Here is a 20,613-nt window from a genome sequence, read left to right as displayed (position 1 = left end):
CCTAGCGCCGATCGAGCTTCTGGTGTTAAATTAGGGGCCCTATCCAATGCCGTTCTTAGACGGTCCAAGAAGAGGGCAAAGGATTCGCCCATACCCTGCGTGATTTTTAAATATGGGGGTGAAGGGGTGCCCAAATCAGGGAGCTCCTTAAATGCTTCCAATGCTAAAAGTTGAGACTGTTGTAATATTTGGGGTACCAATCGCGCCTGTAGCTGAGGATCTCCAAATCGCCCCTGTCCCAACAACATGTCTATTGATGCTACCTGGAGAGGGTCGTCCCGGGGTCTATCTAAATTAAGCACTGCCGCGTGCTCAGCCTTCTTTCTCCATGAATCCTTCCATAATTATCTTTGTGTGGGTGTTAACAACATATCTGCAAATTTCTGGGCGTCAAAGGGACACATCGCTTGCCCTGAGAATATTTGTTCTAATAACGCTTGTACATAAGGATTTTTTAGCCCATATGCCATAATAGCCTTTTGGGCTTCCCTCATTAGTTTCCAATCTAACGGTACCCATGTTCTAGCCCCGGTCTGTGATACTGAAACTGGGAACGTAGCTGGCATAGCATCCAAAAATTCCCCTTCAATTATAGCATCCTTTATCAATCCATGCCAGCGCTTAATTGGGTCAGGAGGTCCTGCTCCTCCTCCCCCATCCCTCCAAATCACCCCCGTCCCCCGTTCTTCTTGTCCTCGTTTAATTGAAGAATACGTAGGCAGCGGAGGTTTCACTTTTTGTCGAACCGGTTGCGTAGCGGGGGCATGAATTTTACGATATTCTTCTTCTGCTGTCGGTTGCAACTCTCCCTCGGGAGTGAGGTGCGCTGTACAATCATAAAACCCACAGAGCTGGCAACCACGGGACCATTGTGAGGGGTCAGGTATGCCCTGCTCTTGAAGCTGTTGCAGCAAATGCGATCGTGACGATCCTTGCGGTCTGTTTTCCCTTCTATCCAGCTCGTCCATCATCTGTTGAGCCGCAATACCTTCCTTATAGAGCCGCCGAATTATCTGCTCCTGCGTCAAGTTATCAAACTCTCCATTTTCAGGTAAGTCGGTAATCCGAACTTGTCGGGGAGGGGCTGATGGCACAACCGTGGGCGGCAGTCCTGACTTCCCTTGTAACGGGTTCTCTAAATTGCCCGATGACGATTCCCCCGACAACGGCCGATCCACGGCCATCGGTTCGTCCTGATCTGAGTCGTCAGCCTCCGCGGGCAACGGTACCTCACTGGGTTCCAATGGCGCCAAAGGAATCGCAGGCGTTGTTTTACCAAAAAAGTCTCTCGCTCCTACCGTGAAGACCTCTTTCGTTGATGATTCTAATGCCTCGCGTAATGCAATACGTGCCCCTGCCTGAGCTGCTGCGGTGGTAACGGCTCGATGAACAATCCGCCATGTAGGGCTCAAGGCAGTAGCTTCTTTATTTCCGGCCCCCACCTAGTCCCACATGTCTTCCCCCAATGCTTTCCATACAGAAAAATCAAACACATTCTTTGCAGTAACCAGGAAACCCCGTCGCCTTCCCCACCGAAGCAACTTTTGAAGAGCTTCTGGGGAAAATTTTTCTCCCTGGTTATTAAGCAGATTGCTTAAAACCTTAAACACGGCCTGCTCATCTGCCAATGCTGCCGCTCCCATTATGAGAGATATTCCCCGCCGCTCACCTTTCAGTGGGAGCTCCCCCACCTCAATAGGGCATCCCGGTCCCTCACCTGAATGGAGGACACCGGCAGCGGCGGTCCCTGCTATTTCTTCCTCCGTCCGTGGTACCAAATTCACAGAATTCTATCACGTCGGGGTCACCATTTGTTGCTGCTAGCAGGCTGGCTTACAGGACAACTGAAACAGTTGCTGGTAAAAAGCACTTTATTTCCCTTCCCACAGCCATATATATACAGCACTTGTTTATTCCTTTTCTGTTGTTTATCACCCAATGTTCCCAACGTTCTTATCTTTGGGTTCCATTATCTTGTTGTAGTGAAGACTCTCAGACACTGCTTAGATCATCAGTCCTCAGTTCAGCCAAAGTTTTCTGGCCTTGTCCTTTATCTCTTGTTACCCGCAGCCCCGCCTCTTGTTCTGCTCTTTTCCACTATTTGGTACACATTTCTAAAACATCTGATACTCAGTATTTCCCACACCTGAGTCACCAAGAGGGAGTAACAGGACTCCAGAAAGAGAGAGAGAGAGACACCATGGGGTGATCAACTGAAGGAGGCAGCATCAGACTGGTCAAGAGCTAATCCCCCGATGAGCCACAAGGATATGCCCCAGTGGTGAGTAGTGATACCCTGTTACAGACCATTTCATTTGCACTGTACCCACTAATTAATCTCCACTAGGACGATTATCATTCAAAATCTCTAAGCAGGTCAGTCACCAATCTTTAAAATCTGTCAGAAAAATGTTTCCTTCCTCCTCCCAGAACTTTCTCCTGTATATCAATAGTGTAAGGGTCCTGCCATCAATCAAACCCTAGCCCCGCTCCTTGACCCCTTAAACCCTGCCCACCTGTGACTGGAAGTCCCGCCCTGTGGGGGGTATTACTTCCGGGATCAAGGCGGTCACTTGAATGGAAGCAAGGTGTGTCATGTGACCCCTCTAACTCCTCCCACTTCCCTCTACCAATCAGGATGGGTTTCATCCCAATAGGACCACCCCAAGAGGAGTTTAGACCAATCAGGGCGAATTCCGGGGCCGGGTGACCTATCCAGAAGTGGGTCATGTGTCCCCTCTAAGAACTCCTCCCACCACCCTCTAACAATCAGGAGGGGTTTCAGCCTCTGGGGACCACCCCCGAGAGGAGATTTGACCAATCAGGGCAAGTTCCGGGGCGGAGTGACATGACTGGAAGCAAGGTGTGTCATATGACCCCTCTAGGAACTCCTCCCACTTCCCTCTACAAATCAGAAGGGGTTTGGGCTGCATAGGACCACCCTGAGAGCAGATTTGACCAAAATAAGGCAGGTTCTGCAACAGAGTGGACCTCCCAGAAGAGGGTCGTGTGACCCCTCTGCCAATCAGAGCACAGCACCATCACCCCATAAGTCCCAGCGCTGGGCAGGAGAGGCCATCTTTTACCAAGAATGCATGTTTTAGAAATCGTGGAAACATGGACTCCTTCACCACCCCCATGAGAACTTCAGACTTTGTTTTAGCCCCGAGGGTCTTTGACAATCCGCAGAGAAAGCGCTACATCAGTGACAGTTCCAAGGAGGAGGAGGGAGAAACTGAGGGGAGTTCTTTGGCCCAGCCGTTGATGGATACACCCCAACCCGAACCCGAAACCCAGCTGCTTGTGAGACACCCCAATGAGCATGGTGGCCTCTTATAGTCCACCCCCCCAGAGGAGGAAGGCAAATGCAGCTCGCTGGAGTCACCAGCGGAGAAGGTGAATGGAAAAGACATCGCTCAGGTAAATGAATGATTAAGAAGCGATGTTCAAGGGTGGGGGAGGGGTGTGTAATGGGGCTAGGAACCAGGGATCGTGTAAATTAAAAACAAGCAGTGGGAACTTACATTTGTTTCTTGTCTGAAAATCTCTCGACAGCTCGATGATGCCTTTCTAGAGCACCTGGAGGCCCCGGACAGCGTTGCATGAAGCAGTGAAGATGAACAGGGCCCACCTTATATTTGCTCAACACGGATACACATTGTTGAAGAGGACTCCGAGGATGACGGCTATGAGGAGTTTAGAAGGAGGCTTGGCATGGAACTAACTGAGCCAATGCCACGTCGTGAATGTAAAAAAGTTATGCGGACTATTGTACATGTTGCTGTTTATGCTGTCCTTAACCACTGTCTTAGGGAAAAGCTTTTTGAAGATTGTGAGGGCTGTGTCCTAGATGTGGCAGCCCAATGGCACCATGACTGTGTGATTTGGACTTCCGTGGATATAAACTGCAAGCTCTGGGGCCTGTGTGCTGAGCTGTGTTTGGAAAGCTTATTAAACACTATTATTGCCATAGGTTATGCTATGCAATGTCTGTGCCTAACCCAAGAACATTTAGCGCAAGGGGTGACCTTGATAAATGCTGTGCAATTCAGTGGAGACCCTGACCGTGTTTTAAAGAAAATGACCAAACTGGAAGATGCCTGCTTAGAGCGTTATATTGACCTTCTGGTCTGCACAAAAAGTTACAAAATCCTGCTTAAGAAAAAGGCTATTTGTAAGAAATCTAAAAGGATTAAGTTAGAAAATTGTGAGGGGCCAAACATGCAATATAAAACTTGTAAGGTGTTCTATTGTAAAGGGCTTTGTATTGTGACTATCTGTATTTCTGTTAGAAGGTCTCTGGCCCTTAAGTGAGCTAAAAGTTTTTTAATGGAGCATCTTGGTTTGTTTTCAAGGAGCTGTATGTCTTTCAAATAAAAAATAAATTGTTTGTGAGAACCTAGCTCTTGTGTCTTTTTGTAAGAGCATTTACAGCAAAAAGCTGAAATGTATGTTGTGGAAAAAAATATCCTAAAAATGTGTTTACAATAAAACAAAGAGGGATGGTTCAGACATGTGGTTGACTACAATAGAGCTGATTTATTCTGTTGAACTGAATGGGTTTAACCACACAACCCCCTCACTGAATAGCCAGGGTGAGTGTGATTACTCACCCTTGTTGCCATCGGGGGTGCACCCATCGTAAGGGAGGTGGGTGGGTGAGGATAGTGAGTTCTGATTAATATGAAATGAAATAAAACCTCAGGAGTTTGCTGATGCTATTGGACAGCTTAAATATAACCCCTGGCATTGGCAGAATTCTATTGGACAGTTTAAATATGACACCACAAGTTGGTGGAACACTATTGGACAGTTTAAATATGACCCAGGAGTTGGTTGAAGGCTATGGATCACTTTTTCTAGAAATCACCACCCCAAACTTTAAACATGAAAGAAACATGTTTTTTTAAAACAAAAACAAAAACCAAGCCCCAAGACATTCATTGATATCTGCAAAGGGCCCCCACTTGAAATGGGTACTGTAAGAAGGCCCTACTGTAGTTGTGCTTAATACTGTTAAATTTAAAAAAAAAAAACTTCAGGTATTACACAGGTTGTATAGGGATTTGGGGGTAATACTAACTAACATTTTTGCTTATTGTATTTCCCACCATGTGTGTTTGGGACTGTGGGTTAAAGAACAAGCAAAAATGTTAGTTAGTATTACCCCCAAATCCCTATACAACCTGTGTAATACCTAAAGTTTTTTTTTTTTTTAAATTTAACAGTACTAAGCACAACTACAGTTAAAATGGTTTTTACCTGTGATGAAATGCAGCTTAAAGTTACTGGTTCCATGCTAAATACTGTAATAAAGATAGGCACCATTATTTACTAAGACAGCATGGCCAAAGAATGGTATTATATAATACATATTTGCGGAGTTAAAAACAGGGAGCATACCTCCTCTTGCAGTCCAGCAGCAATTCAAGAGAATTTCTGTTGAAAGAGACAGTTTCCCAGCTACTTGAGGTTTTTATACCATTCTAACTCTTTGTTTCAAAATAGTTAGCTGGTTCATTGCATCACCCCTCCCTAGCATTCCCTTTTGTGATCTGGGGTGGGGAAATAAGTTGTCTGCACAACAGGGCTGCTTTTTTTTTTCCTTTTAGTTCAAATACATTTTTCTGTAGGTCCCCAGCAGCTGAAAGCCCTCCTGATTAGTATAGGGTGGTGGGAGGAGTTCTTAGAGGGATCACATGACCCACTTCCGGACAGGTCACCCCACCCCGGAATTCGCCTCGATTGGTCAAATCTCCTCTCGGGGCGGTCCTATTGGGACGAAACCCATCCTGATTGGTAGAGGGCAGTGGGAGGAGTTGTTAGAGGGGTCGCATGACACACCTTCCTTCTGGTCATGCGGCTGCCTTGACCCCAGAAATAATACCCCCCACAGGGCGGGACTTCCGGTGAGAGGTGGGCAGGGTTTAAGGGTCAAGGGGCAGGGTTTAAGGGGTTAAGGGGCGGGGTTAGGGTTTCATTGATGGTAGGGCCCTTACACTACTTATATCAATGCCTCTTCTATACTGATTTTAAAAAAACTTAGCTCTACCTTATGTTTCCCTGCAGTATCAAAGCATGAGTACTTATCAGAGCTCCTCTCTCCTGCATCAGGCATTCCAGAGCCAGAGTATTGAGACTGGCTAGACCCCTCCAGAGTTAAGAAGAGGTTCCCGCTCACACATCCTTGTCACCTGCCCCCCATCCTCCTCCAACTCACTTCCTCATCCACCATGGAAGCAAAATATTTCTGAACACCTGTAGTCAATGTAATGAAGCTCTTCACTATCTGTCATTTCTGTAACTTTCAATAAGAAGCCCTTAGAGATCATATTGATTTTTAGAATAAGGCTTTGTCTACACTACAAAGTTTTGTCAACAAAATGCAGCTTTTGTCAACGAAACAGTGAACGCACACACACTGTGATGTGACTTTTGGTGGCAAAAATGCCCTGTTTTGGCAACAAAATACAACCACCCTGATGAGAGACATAAGTTTTTTTCCTCTAAATTTTTGTTGACAACATGCCAGTGTATACACCATACTTGATTTTATAGCTTTAATTGGCCTCCAGGAGGTGTTCCATAATGCCCATTGTGACTGCTCTGGTCAGCAGCTTGAACTCCACTGCTCTGCAGCCAGGAAAACAACCATCTGCCCCTCCCCCTTAGAAGCCACAGAAATTTTTGAAATTCAATTTCCTATTGGCTCAGCATGGAAAGGTCTCATTGCATCTTCCCAAGTGACCATGGTGTCTTATCGCAGCAAACGTTTTCCCACTTGGACCACTGTGAAGCTGCTGGATCTGCTCAGTATATGGGGAGAGGAGGCTATGCAGTCCCAGCTGTGCTTGAGCTGTAGGAATTGGGACACCTACGGGTACATTCATGCACAGTGGGTATTATAGGCAGGGGTAGGCTGTGCCTTTCCAAACAGCCTAGCGTGGCCCCATCCCACTCCACCCCCAGGCCAGGCCCCATCCCATGGTTCCCAGTGCTCTGCCTTGGCTGGCCCAGGCTGGCTGGCCTGCCTCCTGCAGGGAGTCAGGGAGGCTGGTGTTGGGGCTGCGCCACCTGGGGCACCGGGGCTGGCTACACTGTCTGCCTGCCCAGAGCACCGGGGCCAGCCAGGCCACCCAGAGCACTGGGGCTGGGAGTGCTGCTGCCCACAGCTCCGGGGTGCTGGCCGTGCTGCCTGGCCACCCAGAGCACCAGGGCTGGCCGTGCCGCCCAGTGCACTGGAGCTGGGGTCTCACCCCCGGCCACCCAGCGCTGGGGCCGGGGGTCATGGTGGCTGTGCTCTGGGGTCCTGCAGGGAGGAGGGCAAAATGGGGGGCAGATGGGGATGGGAGGGGCCTTGGGCACAAGGGGAGGGGCCAGGAGCTAGTCCCCCCAGTGGCCAGGTTACCGGCCACCCATGAGCACATTTCTCCAGGCTTGTGTGAAAAGGGGTACAATCGGGACATGCTGCAGTGCAGAGGGAAGATAAAGAAGCAGAGGCAGGCTTACCATAAGGCGAGGGAGGCAAACCATCGTTCTGGTGCTGCACCTAAGACCTGCCGGTTCTACAAGGAGCTGGACACTATTCTCGGTGACAACTCCACCTCCACCACCAAGAGCCCCGTGGATACTTCAATGGGCCTGGAGGCGGTGGAAAAAGGACCTAACCCAGAGGACAAAGTTATTAATGAAGAGGTGGAGTTAGACAATGATGTAGAGCTCCCGATGGGGTTACCTGGTGGGGCAGGTGGCCAGGAACTGTTCACCACTCCAGAGGTGTCTAGCAAGTCTCAGCAGTCACTCTCCGGTGAGCAAGAAGCAGGAGAGGAGACGGCTGGTAAGTGGCTGTGGGTATAGAAATGTACTAGGTTGGCTGTGTTTCTGTGTGCTGGACATTTCGCTGTGTAGCTAATCAGTACGGTGGAAAAGGGTGTTGATGCACACTGATGTCTCATGGGAATCCTCCAGAGAGATCTCCAGGAAAGTTTCCTGGATGTAGTTGGCAATCCTCTGCTGAAGGTTCTGTGACAGAGCAGCTTTGTTCATTCTCCCATTGTAGGAAACTTTTCCACGCCATTCGGCAATCACTTGTGCAGGGACCAAAGCAGCACACAGGTGAGCAGCTTAAGGAGCAAGGAGGAAGCCACAAGCATGTAGTAGATGTACCCTCATTTCCCTGCTTACCCTTAGCAGTGAGATATCTTCTAGAATGACACCCGCCTATGGGAAAGTGTGGGACAATTTTAGAATTTTTTTCCAAGTCAGCTGCACCAAACCCTTGCAGAGTGAGTGCTCTTTTCCCCATGTGGAGTGCACCACCTTCCACTCACCAACACTCACCATGCTTTGGGTGTTTGTAGAGATGTGTGCTTGCCATGGGTCAGTGAGAAAGTGGTTCTTTTGTTGCAAAAAGTGTATTTTACTAAAATGTTTCAATGCTGTGCCATGAATTTAACAACCATGCTTCTGTGCATTGTTCCTTCTGCTTTGGCAGATTTGGCCTTCAGGAACACCCCTGCACACACCAGCCAAGCATCTCTGGCAGGTAATAAAATGCCTAAGATGGAGCAAAGAACACGTTCTGGGAAGTACTACACTTCTCCAATGCAGAGAAAAGGAAACGCAAGGAGTGGTGGGAAGCTGAAAGGCAGGATCGTAAAGAAAATCAGGAATTTGTTAAGGATGCTACTGAACGGATGATTAAAGTAACCGAGGAGCAAACGCAGCTGCTGAAGTCCTTAATAATGCAGCAGACTGAGCAGATCCATGCCTGCCCTCCCCTGCAGCACATTCAGAACTCTTTTCCATGCCCCCCCAAACTCCACTCGTCCTTTCTGCTTTCTGGGACTTCTCGGTTTCCCCTTCACTCCACCCCCTCGGACAACTTTCATAATGATAGCTGGACCTACACACAGCTCTGAAAATCTGCCCTTCCCTGGTACCTCCTTTGCCACTAAGCATCTTTGTGTGTGTGTGTGTTTCTTGTGCAATAAAAGCAAAGTTTTTGAATGGTAACTCATCTTTATTTGTTTCCTACAAATTGAGATAGCAGGCACTACCAATACATACACAGGCAGTTTATTCATGTGCTTCCCGGAATGCCAGCCCCAAATGTCATCATTACTTCCTAGGAAAACTATATGAAATGTAATATTGCAGCACCAATCACAGAGATATATATTACTAGTTCTCATTCTCAGAGTGTTGCCTCAGAGTCTCCCTGATTCAAATTTCCCCCCCTCTGGGCTCCTCTGATAGCCCTGGTATCTGACTGCTCAAAATCAGCGGCCAAGTGATCTGCCTCAGCACTCCACCCCCGAGCAAACCTTTCACCTTTAGCTTCACAACGATTATGCAATGTACAACACAGGGCTATGATCATGGGAATATTATCCTCATTAAAGTCTAACCTGAAATAAAAGCATTGCCAGAGCACCTTTAATCTGCCAAAGGCACATTCAATTGTCATCCATCACCTACTCAGCCTGATGTTGAACCGCTCCTTACTGCTGTCCAGGTTTCCCGTGTAAGGTTTCATGAGCCACAGTTGTAAGTGATATGCCAGGTCTCCCAGGATCACTATGGACATGTCAACATCCCCACTGTAATCTAGTTTGGAAAGAAAGTTCCCGCCTGTAGTTTTCTATACAGGCTGGTGTTCCCAAAGATGTGTGTGTCATGCACTTTCCTGGACAAGCCCACGTTGTTGTCAGTGAAAGGCCCACAGTGATCCACAAATGCCTGCAACACCATGGAGAAGTACCCCCTTCCTATTGATGTACTCTATTGCAAGGTGGTCTGGTACCAAAATTGGAATATGTGTGCCATCTATCACCCCTCCACAGTTAGGGAAATCCATTCTGCAAAGCCGTCCACTATTTCACACACATTTCCCAGAGTCACAGTCCATCATAGCAGGATGCGATTTATTGCCCTGCACACTTGCGTTAATGCAGCCCTGAAGTTCGACTTCCCAACTCCAAATTGATTCTCAACCGACCAGTAGCAGTCTGGAGTCGCCAGCTTCCACATAGCAACTGCCACACGCTTCTCTACCAATAGAGCAACTCTCATTCTGGTGTCCCTGCTCCGCCGTGCTGGGGCAAGCTCCGCACACCAGGAAGGTGGTTTTCCACATTCAAAATTCCAAGCCACTGCTTGTCAACCCACACCTGCATGATGATACAGTCCCACCATTCAGTGCTTTTTTCACAAGCCCAAAAGTGATGGTTTACCCTATGCAGCTGTTCTGTGAATACCAAATGAAATCTAAAGTTGCTCCTATCCATATCACACAGCATGTCAGGCAACTGGGAATCTTCTTCAGTTAGGAACTTTGCGATTAACTGCACTGCCATCTGTGGTGTCTTCATGACAGTTAACAGAGCATAGGAAAGCAGTGTGGGATCCATCCCTTCTCACAAAGATGCTGGGGTGCACAGCAAATAAGGGCTGTTGAAAAATGCTGTGAAAGAAACCCAGAAGCCCAGGGAGTTCTGGGATAGAAAGCATTGCATCACAGGACATTGAGCCTGGTCCCAAGATGCGCCACAATCCACTCTGCCTTCCCACAACACTTAGCGACAGAAGGTGTCAAGCTGGACTGTTGGATAGGTACCCACAGTGAATTGCTCACACTGTCAATGATAGTGTCCCAACTGTGGACACGTTCTGCCGACAGAGGGAGCGAATGTGAACATGACATTTCAATGTTTATTATGTCCATTGTTGAGTGTTGCCATCACTTTTATTGACAAAACTTGGTAGTGTAGACAAGGCCTAAGGAATCAAGAGTGAACAGCGCAGCTGCTGAGCACAAGTTATATAAAGGAAATTACCCTAGAAGGAGCTGTGGATGCAGCTATCTTGTTTGAATCCACAAGATAAATGTTCTTCAGTTACAGAAAGCACCTCTGCAAACTTGCCATTTGAAGAGATTGTTTTAGATAATAGTGTTCAATTCATTTGCAAAGAATTTCAAATATTTGTCATGGAAAATTAAGTTAGGTACATTGAAGCTGATGTGTTTCAGAGTAGCAGCCGTGTTAGTCTGTATTCGCAAAAAGAAAAGGAGTACCCGTGGCACCTTAGAGACTAACAAATTTATTAGAGCATAAGCTTTCGTGAGCTACAGCTCACTTCAGCTGATGTGTATCTCCCAGTATCAAGTGGGTTAGTAACATGTTTTATGTAGACACTTAAAAGTTGGAACCCTTCATCATTGTGTTTCATATTTCTATTATCACTTATTACATAAGTCTACACTTGAAGCTACCACTCAGAATATTTGAGCAGAATACTTTCTCAAATGCCACTTATTAATTATATTGGATTTACTTAAATCAGATTTGGCAAAAGAAGTTTATGAACAACAGCCCAGAGTAAAGAATCCCTCAAACTACTCCCTATCTTCCAGGATTTGTATACCAAATATTTTTAATACATAATTACAGAGGAAGAGGGTGGGGGGAGAAAGGGGAGAAATATGGCCAGGAATGTATTGGTACCAGTGCCATAACTCGTAAAAATTGAAAGGAATTATGAAGAAGCGTACTAACCTGCTGTTATGAGATAAAGGTTCAGAAAATACAGGGACACAAAGAACCAGTGTGGCTTGCAGCAAGCTGGGCCTAAATTCTGTGACAAGACCTTCTAATTTCTACAGCAGACTGAAAATACTGTGGCAGCACCGTTTAATTAAAAAACCGTAATTGAATTAATATTAATTGAGTAATACATTCAATGACATGCCCCTGTGATATTTATTTTGATATTTAGTGTATTTTATGCCTTTCCTACATTCTCAGTTTTCTAGGTGCTGCAAATTGTTGAAAACACATAAAAAACATCATAAAAGATTTCAGGGAAGGTTGAAGGTTTTAGCACCGAAAAGCAGTGGGAAATGATTGGGGGATAAGCACAATAGTGGAGGTTTTTCTGCTAAAATTTGCAGTAGTGAAATAGTTGACCATGTTACCATTTTAAATTGCCATGTTTGTTTGTTTATGTGTCAGAGTTAAATACCACACTGAAATGAATGGGGGTAACTCTCAGTTTTCAGAGCTATTGTTTCAGGTTTTCTGCAGTTCCAGAAAGAACACACTGCATTTGTTTACATTCAACTAATGTTTTTAAGATTTTCTAAGCAACCATAAAGGCTAGAAACATACATGTTTTTTAAATTAAACACTAGATTGTGGAACACAATTTGGCCCTCTCCACAGAATGAATCTAACCCTTGCCTTAGAATATTGTTAATTGCCTCAACATATTTGCCACTGAGCACATAGCGGACAGCCTGAAGGCTCCACTGTTGAATTTAACCAAAATCCCAAGACATTCCACAAACTATCTCCAAAACTAAAGTTTGGCAAGCTGTGTTGGGATCTATTTATTTTAAATCTCTCTTCATATTGGGAAAATGCCCTCATTAGTAGGAAGGCCAAAACTCAGCATGATGGACTGGAGGTTTGGAAGAATTCTATTTTTATCAGTAAATGTCGGCACACGTCAATTTTACTGTAAACACACACCGATGAAAAAATATTTCCACCAATAATAAAAATGCACAGCTAGGCAAAGTAAGGAAAATGCTGCTTGAGACCGTCTAAGAATATTTACTTTGTCAACATCACATGTCAAAATACAATCTTTTTTAAGAATTATAAAGTTTTAACATTTTGAATCTGTCTGCTGTCATTAAATAATTATTACCTAACCTCCTGTTCACAATTTCTGGCAACTATGAAAATTTATACTGTACTGATAAATAAAAAGTAGTTAAAAATAAAGAGATTATCCACTGAATTTTTTTTTAAATAATCAAATTCTGCCAAACCTAATCAAGCTTATCTTGGGCAGGAAAATAGTTCCATTGTCGCTGTTTCATATATACACACATCAGCCACTTGTGCCATCAGCCTGCACTCAAATTCCCATTGGCTTCAATGTGAATTTAGAATGCAAAAGGATGACAAAGCTAGGCTCTGAATAGCGTTTATTTACATTTTAACTATCAATGGAAAAGTCTTCCTATAAATTGAAGGGATTACTGACATTCTCTTACTGACACATTTTCTGACTCATAAAACTGGTGATAGGTTTCAGAGTAGCAGCCCTGTTAGTCTGTATCCGCAAAAAGAAAAGGAGTACTTGTGGCACCTTAGAGACTAACAAATTTATTAGAGCATAAGCTTTCGTGAGCTACAGCTCACTTCATCGGATGCATTTGGTGGAAAAAACAGAGGGGAGATTGATATACACACACAGAGAGAACATGAAACAATGGGTTTATCATACACACTGTAAGGAGAGTGATCACTTAAGATAAGCCATCACCAGCAGCAGGGGGGGGGAAAGGAGGAAAACCTTTCATGGTGACAAGCAAGGTAGGCTAATTCCAGCAGTAAACAAGAATATCAGAGGAACAGTGGGGGGTGGGGTGGGAGGGAGAAATACCATGGGGAAATAGTTTTAGTTTGTGTAATGACTCATCCATTCCCAGTCTCTATTCAAGCCTAAGTTAATTGTATCCAGTTTGCAAATTAATTCCAATTCAGCAGTCTCTCGTTGGAGTCTGTTTTTGAAGCTTTTTTGTTGAAGTATAGCCACTCTTAGGTCTATGATCGAGTGACCAGAGAGATTGAAGTGTTCTCCAACTGGTTTTTGAATGTTATAATTCTTGACGTCTGATTTGTGTCCATTCATTCTTTTACGTAGAGACTGTCCAGTTTGGCCAATGTACATGGCAGAGGGGCATTGCTGGCACATGATGGCATATATCACATTGGTAGATGTGCAGGTGAACGAGCCTCTGATGGTGTGGCTGATGTGATTAGGCCCTATGATGGTATCCCCTGAATAGATATGTGGACAGAGTTGGCAACGGGCTTTGTTGCAAGGATAGGTTCCTGGGTTAGTGGTTCTGTTGTGTGGTGTGTGGTTGCTGGTGAGTATTTGCTTCAGATTGGGGGGCTGTCTGTAAGAAAGGACTGGTCTGTCTCCCAAGATCTGTGAGAGTGATGGGTCGTCCTTCAGGATAGGTTGTAGATCCTTGATGATGCGTTGGAGAGGTTTTAGTTGGGGGCTGAAGGTGATGGCTAGTGGCGTTCTGTTGTTTTCTTTGTTGGGCCTGTCCTGGAGTAGGTGACTTCTGGGTACTCTTCTGGCTCTGTCAATCTGTTTCTTCACTTCAGCAGGTGGGTATTGTAGTTGTAGGAATGCATGATAGAGATCTTGTAGGTGTTTGTCTCTGTCTGAGGGGTTGGAACAAATGCGGTTATATCGTAGCGCTTGGCTGTAGACAATGGATCGAGTGGTATGATCTGGATGAAAGCTGGATGAAAGAGGCATGTAGGTAGGAATAGCATGTAGGCATGTAGGTACTGACCGCTGTCAGTAGGTTTCTGATATAGGGTGGTGTTTATGTGACCATCGCTTATTAGCACCGTAGTGTCCAGGAAGTGGATCTCTTGTGTGGACTGGTCCAGGCTGAGGTTGATGGTGGGATGGAAATTGTTGAAATCATGGTGGAATTCCTCAAGAGCTTCTTTTCCATGGGTCCAGATGATGAAGATGTCATCAATGTAGCGCAAGTAGAGTAGGGGCATTAGGGGACGAGAGCTAAGGAAGCGTTGTTCTAAGTCAGCCATAAAAATGTTGGCATACTGTGGGGCCATGCGGGTACCCATCGCAGTGCCCCTGATTTGAAGGTATACATTGTCACCAAATGTGAAATAGTTATGGGTTAGGACAAAGTCACAAAGTTCAGCCACCAGGTTAGCCGTGACAGTATCGGGGATACTGTTCCTGATGGCTTGTAGTCCATCTTTGTGTGTAATGTTGGTGTAGAGGGCTTCTACATCCATAGTGGCTAGGATGGTGTTTTTAGGAAGATCACCAATGGACTGTAGTTTCCTCAGGAAGTCAGTGGTGTCTCGAAGATAGCTGGGAGTGCTGGTAACGAAGGGCCTGAGGAGGGAGTTTACATAGCCAGACAATCCTGCTGTCAGGGTGCCAATGCCTGAGATGATGGGGCGTCCAGGATTTCCAGCTTTATGGATCTTGGGTAGCAGATAGAATACCCCAGGTCGGGGCTCCAAGGGTGTGTCTGTGCGGATTTGTTCTTGTGCTTTTTCAGGGAGTTTCTTGAGCAAATGCTGTAGTTTCTTTTGGTAACTCTCAGTGGGATCAGAGGGTAATGGCTTGTAGAAAGTGGTGTTGGAGAGCTGCCTAGTAGCCTCTTGTTCATACTCCGACCTATTCATGATGACGACAGCACCTCCTTTGTCAGCCTTTTTGATTATGATGTCAGAGTTGTTTCTTAGTAGCAGCCGTGTTAGTCTGTATTCGCAAAAAGAAAAGGAGTACTTGTGGCACCTTAGAGACTAACATTCTGAGGCTGTGGATGGCACTGTGTTCTGCATGGCTGAGGTTATGGGGTAAGCGATGCTGCTTTTCCACAATTTCAGCTCGTGCACGTCGGCGGAAGCAGTCTATGTAGAAATCCAGGCTGCTGTTTCGACCTTCAGGAGGCGTCCACCCAGAATCCTTCTTTTTGTAGTGTTGGCAGGAAGGTCTCTGTGGGTTAATATGTTGGTCAGAGGTGTGTTGGAAATATTCCTTGAGTCTGAGACGTCGAAAATAGGATTCTAGGTCACCACAGAACTGTATCATGTTCGTGGGGGTGGAGGGGCAAAAGGAGAGGCCCCGAGATAGGACAGATTCTTCTGCTGGGCTAATATTTGGATAGATTAACAATATTGCTGGGTGGGTTACGGGAACCATTGTTGTGGCCCCTTGTGGCATATAGTAGTTTAGATAGCTTAGTGTCCTTTTTCTTTTGTAGAGAAGCAAAGTGTGTTTTGTAAATGGCTTGTCTAGTTTTTGTAAAGTCCAGCCACGAGGAAGTTTGTGTGGAAGGTTGGTTCTTTATGAGAATTCACATTTCATATTTATGAGAGTTCACATTTGGTGACAATGTATACCTTCAAATCAGCGGCACTGCGATGGGTACCCGCATGGCCCCACAGTATGCCAACATTTTTATGGCTGACTTAGAACAACGCTTCCTCAGCTCTCGTCCCCTAATGCCCCTACTCTACTTGCGCTACATTGATGACATCTTCATCATCTGGACCCATGGAAAAGAAGCTCTTGAGGAATTCCACCAGGATTTCAACAATTTCCATCCCACCATCAACCTCAGCCTGGACCAGTCCACACAAGAGATCCACTTCCTGGACACTACGGTGCTAATAAGCGATGGTCACATAAACACCACCCTATATCGGAAACCTACTGACCGCTATTCCTACCTACATGCCTCTAGCTTTCATCCAGATCATACCACTCGATCCATTGTCTACAGCCAAGCGCTACGATATAACCGCATTTGCTCCAACCCCTCAGACAGAGACAAACACCTACAAGATCTCTATCATGCATTCCTACAACTACAATACCCACCTGCTGAAGTGAGGAAACAGATTGACAGAGCCAGAAGAGTACCCAGAAGTCACCTACAGGACAGGCCCAACAAAGAAAACAACAGAACGCCACTAGCCATCACCTTCAGCCCCCAACTAAAACCTCTCCAACGCATTATCAAGGATCTACAACCTATCCTGAAGGACGACCCATCACTCTCACAGATCTTGGGAGACAGACCAGTCCTTGCTTACAGACAGCCCCCCAATCTGAAGCAAATACTCACCAGCAACCACACACCACACAACAGAACCACTAACCCAGGAACCTATCCTTGCAACAAAGCCCGTTGCCAACTCTGTCCACATATCTATTCAGGGGATACCATCATAGGGCCTAATCACATCAGCCACACCATCAGAGGCTCGTTCACCTGCACATCTACCAATGTGATATATGCCATCATGTGCCAGCAATGCCCCTCTGCCATGTACATTGGCCAAACTGGACAGTCTCTACGTAAAAGAATGAATGGACACAAATCAGACGTCAAGAATTATAACATTCAAAAACCAGTTGGAGAACACTTCAATCTCTCTGGTCACTCGATCACAGACCTAAGAGTGGCTATACTTCAACAAAAAAGCTTCAAAAACAGACTCCAACGAGAGACTGCTGAATTGGAATTAATTTGCAAACTGGATACAATTAACTTAGGCTTGAATAGAGACTGGGAATGGATGAGTCATTACACAAAGTAAAACTATTTCCCCATGGTATTTCTCCCTCCCACCCCACCCCCCACTGTTCCTCTGATATTCTTGTTAACTGCTGGAATTAGCCTACCTTGCTTGTCACCATGAAAGGTTTTCCTCCTTTCCCCCCCTGCTGCTGGTGATGGCTTATCTTAAGTGATCACTCTCCTTACAGTGTGTATGATAAACCCATTGTTTCATGTTCTCTCTGTGTGTGTATATCAATCTCCCCTCTGTTTTTTCCACCAAATGCATCCGATGAAGTGAGCTGTAGCTCACGAAAGCTTATGCTCTAATACATTTGTTAGTCTCTAAGGTGCCACAAGTACTCCTTTTCTTTATTTATTTGAGCATAAGCTTTCATGAGCTACAGCTCACTTCATCGGATGCATTCAGTGGTGATGTTAACCTTGGTCTCCTGACTAAATTCCAGTGTGGGTAATTACATTCTCACTATGTAGATTTCCCCCTGCAGTTTCAATTTGTTACAGTATTCTTCTTCAGTTCTGGTCCCTTGCTTCTATATAGAGTAGCTAGGTAACTGCATTTGAATTGTGGAGGAAGTAAACCATCTGTATAATTTAGATTGGTAAGGCCCAGATGTTACTTTGGGATCTGCTAGCATGGATCCTACCACCCACTGAAAGTCCCATGGAGCTTAGCAGATCCCAGTACATCACTGGAGCCAAAGGCTTTGTCTATAATAGAAAAAATGTTCCAGTTTAATTAAATAGATTTTAAATTTAACTTAAATCATTTTAACTTGCATTAAAAATTACCTTGGCAAGCTAAACTGATTTATCTTTAAATTCTCCTTTGCCCATGATGCCTACAAAAAACTTAACAATAGTTGGGCTGCTGATGTGCTGAGACCACTGCCTATCATACTGACCTATAGTATCTCATTGTACTCCTCTATCTGTCTCCATCTGTTGTCTCTTGTCTTATACTTACATTGCAGTGTCTTTAGGGCACAGATTGTCTTTTTTTATTTTGTTTGTACAGAACCTAACACAATGACGTCGTGATCCATGACTGGGGCATCTAGGTGATATGGTAATACTATTAAAGTGCAAAGATGATTTGTGCGTGTCTGCCATAAAGATTTGAACTGATTTAACTAGATCAACCTAAAATTGAGTTTGTTAATATAGACAAGTTCCTAAGTCTATAAAGCACTTTAGGATCATTTATTGTGAAAGGAACAATATAAATGTAAGATAATTGTCTCTTTTCTTTGAGTCATTGACCTACCATAACATTCTCAGGGTATACCTAACTTAAGAAGTGGATAAGTTGACTTATCTTGCAGTTCAGAAGAATAATTCCCCAGAATCCAGATTCTCCAGTAGTGGTTGTGTGTGGTTTTTTTTGGTTGGTTGGTTGGTTTGGTTTGGGGGTTTTTGAGCCTGCATAACATGGCTGGGTCATTACACATATTGAATCTATTTCCCTAAGTTAAGTATCCTCACACCTTCTTGTCAACTGCCTAAATGGGCCATCTTGATTATCACTACAAAAGTTTTTTTCTCCTGCTGATAATAGCTCATCTTAATTAATTAGCCTCTTACAGTTTGTATGGTAACTTCCACCTTCTCTGTATGTATATATATATATATATCTTCTTACTATATGTTCTGTTCTATGCATCCAATAAAGTGGGCTGTAGCCCACAAAAGCTTATGCTCTAATAAATTTGTTAGTCTCTAAGGTGCCACAAGTACTCCTGTTCTTTTTGCGGATACAGACTAACACAGCTGCTACTCTGAAACATAACATCTCTATTGACCATATGGGTCTGACTCTCCCCTGCCCAGCACCTTATGTAATCATTTACACTTAAGCAAAGTGGCTGTGAAGTGATACTGTTCCGATTTGTGAGTGCTTTACACTTACTTCAGACCTCTGGATTCCTAGCCAACGATTTTGGAAAAAGTAAGAAAGAGGCTGCCCCTGCAAATCTTGTTCAGGTTCTACACCAAGCCCATTGCATGCAGGGAGAGGATTTTAGGAGCATTGACATACCCACATAAATTTAGCCCCTGATATGAGGACTAGAATTATATATTGACCATGGATATGAACTCTGCCAATCTGGAAATCTTTCATGCTGCGAGAGCCATCAGTACCACACAGAACATTCTGAACTCACTTAGGGCTTGAACATTTAATTCACAGCATTATTAATAATACAACTGCTATTCACCTATGACTTAATTATACTGTAATTTCCATATAGTTCACAATTTCACAGTAACCTCATTATGAAAATTCTGCATTCTCCTAAATATGCCTTGCAGATCTTTAATGTTAGAATATTATGTTCAATCACATTGTGACAATATTGAAGTTAAGATTCAATCATGCACCCTTTACTCATTTAAGTAGTGCCCTTGATTTCAGCAACACTGCTTGCATAGGTATGAGTTAGCACGTCATGACCTCACTTTTGAAATACACACAAAATATTAACATGCTTTTTGGTTACTTGTCATATTGTTGAATGTTTTATTGATTTCTTACTGCTCCCACTCTTTTCAAACCAACCTGATAGGCCTGCTATTTTCTAGAGCTGAAGTTTGGTTTCATTACATTTTGTCCTTAAAAAGGAATCTTTATGTGGGACCTCTACAACATAGTTCTATCCAAATCAAAATCATGTAATACTTTAACTCAGAGTGTATTTTACAAAAATCAAGCCACACTCCTAATATCTGAGTCCATTATTTTATTCTGCACTTGACTACCACTCATGAAAATAATGTAAACAATAGATTTATCCGTGACCATCATTTGTGAGTTTGACTCTTCTCCACTGAAGACAAAACACTGGCTTGTATTTGATGGTAACATAGCCATTCCCAGGCCCTTGCCATGTATTATTAGGGTTGTTGTTGGTTTTTGTTTTTAAGCACAGTGATTATACTTAAAGAGATCTTCAGGAAAGCATGCGTTAAGATTTACCTTCTACCTCAAGGAGAAAACAGAGGTTGGAAGAACTGCTCATGCTATAATTTCTGGACATTCTATGATGGTAAATTAATATCATATGTTTTAGTTAATTAGAAGATAAAATGGCTAAGGAACAAGAAAGTACATAACAGAAGAAGCAATTTATCATTTCCAAACAGATATTTATTGAAAGAAGGAAACACCACACTTGTTTTAAAGAGTTGACATTTTCCAGTGCCACCGATTCTTAGCTTGAAAGCAGACATGAAGGTGTTTAATCTTTCTTAATCAAAATTATTTACAGATCTTTAGAGTTATAATGAGCCTTTTGGCACAATCCTCTTTAAGGCATGATGGCATGCATCTGGGCTGTCCTAAGAGCAACCCAAGGCAGGAACTATGACTTATCTGTTATAGCCCTTCACCTGGTGCACGTTACTCTCCCAATTGATTTCAATGAGAACAGGATCAAAGTGTG

At 44.3% G+C, this 20,613-nt stretch overlaps 1 long non-coding RNA gene across 1 annotated transcript; it reads left to right on the top strand.

The window, feature by feature from the left end:
* The first annotated feature begins 8,762 nt into the window (after nucleotides 1-8,762).
* LOC122459351 lies at nucleotides 8,763-15,155 on the top strand. The gene is made up of 3 exons (XR_006279969.1): nucleotides 8,763-8,971; nucleotides 13,431-13,436; nucleotides 15,140-15,155. It is a non-coding gene; the product is annotated as an uncharacterized LOC122459351 (long non-coding RNA).
* Nucleotides 15,156-20,613: the final 5,458 nt, after the last annotated feature.

The sequence above is a fragment of the Dermochelys coriacea genome, chromosome 3, assembly GCF_009764565.3.
Source record: "Dermochelys coriacea isolate rDerCor1 chromosome 3, rDerCor1.pri.v4, whole genome shotgun sequence".
NCBI classification, from domain to species: Eukaryota; Metazoa; Chordata; order Testudines; family Dermochelyidae; genus Dermochelys; species Dermochelys coriacea.
The sequence above is the reverse complement of the archived record's forward strand: the minus strand, read 5'-3'. Positions and strand labels throughout refer to the sequence as shown.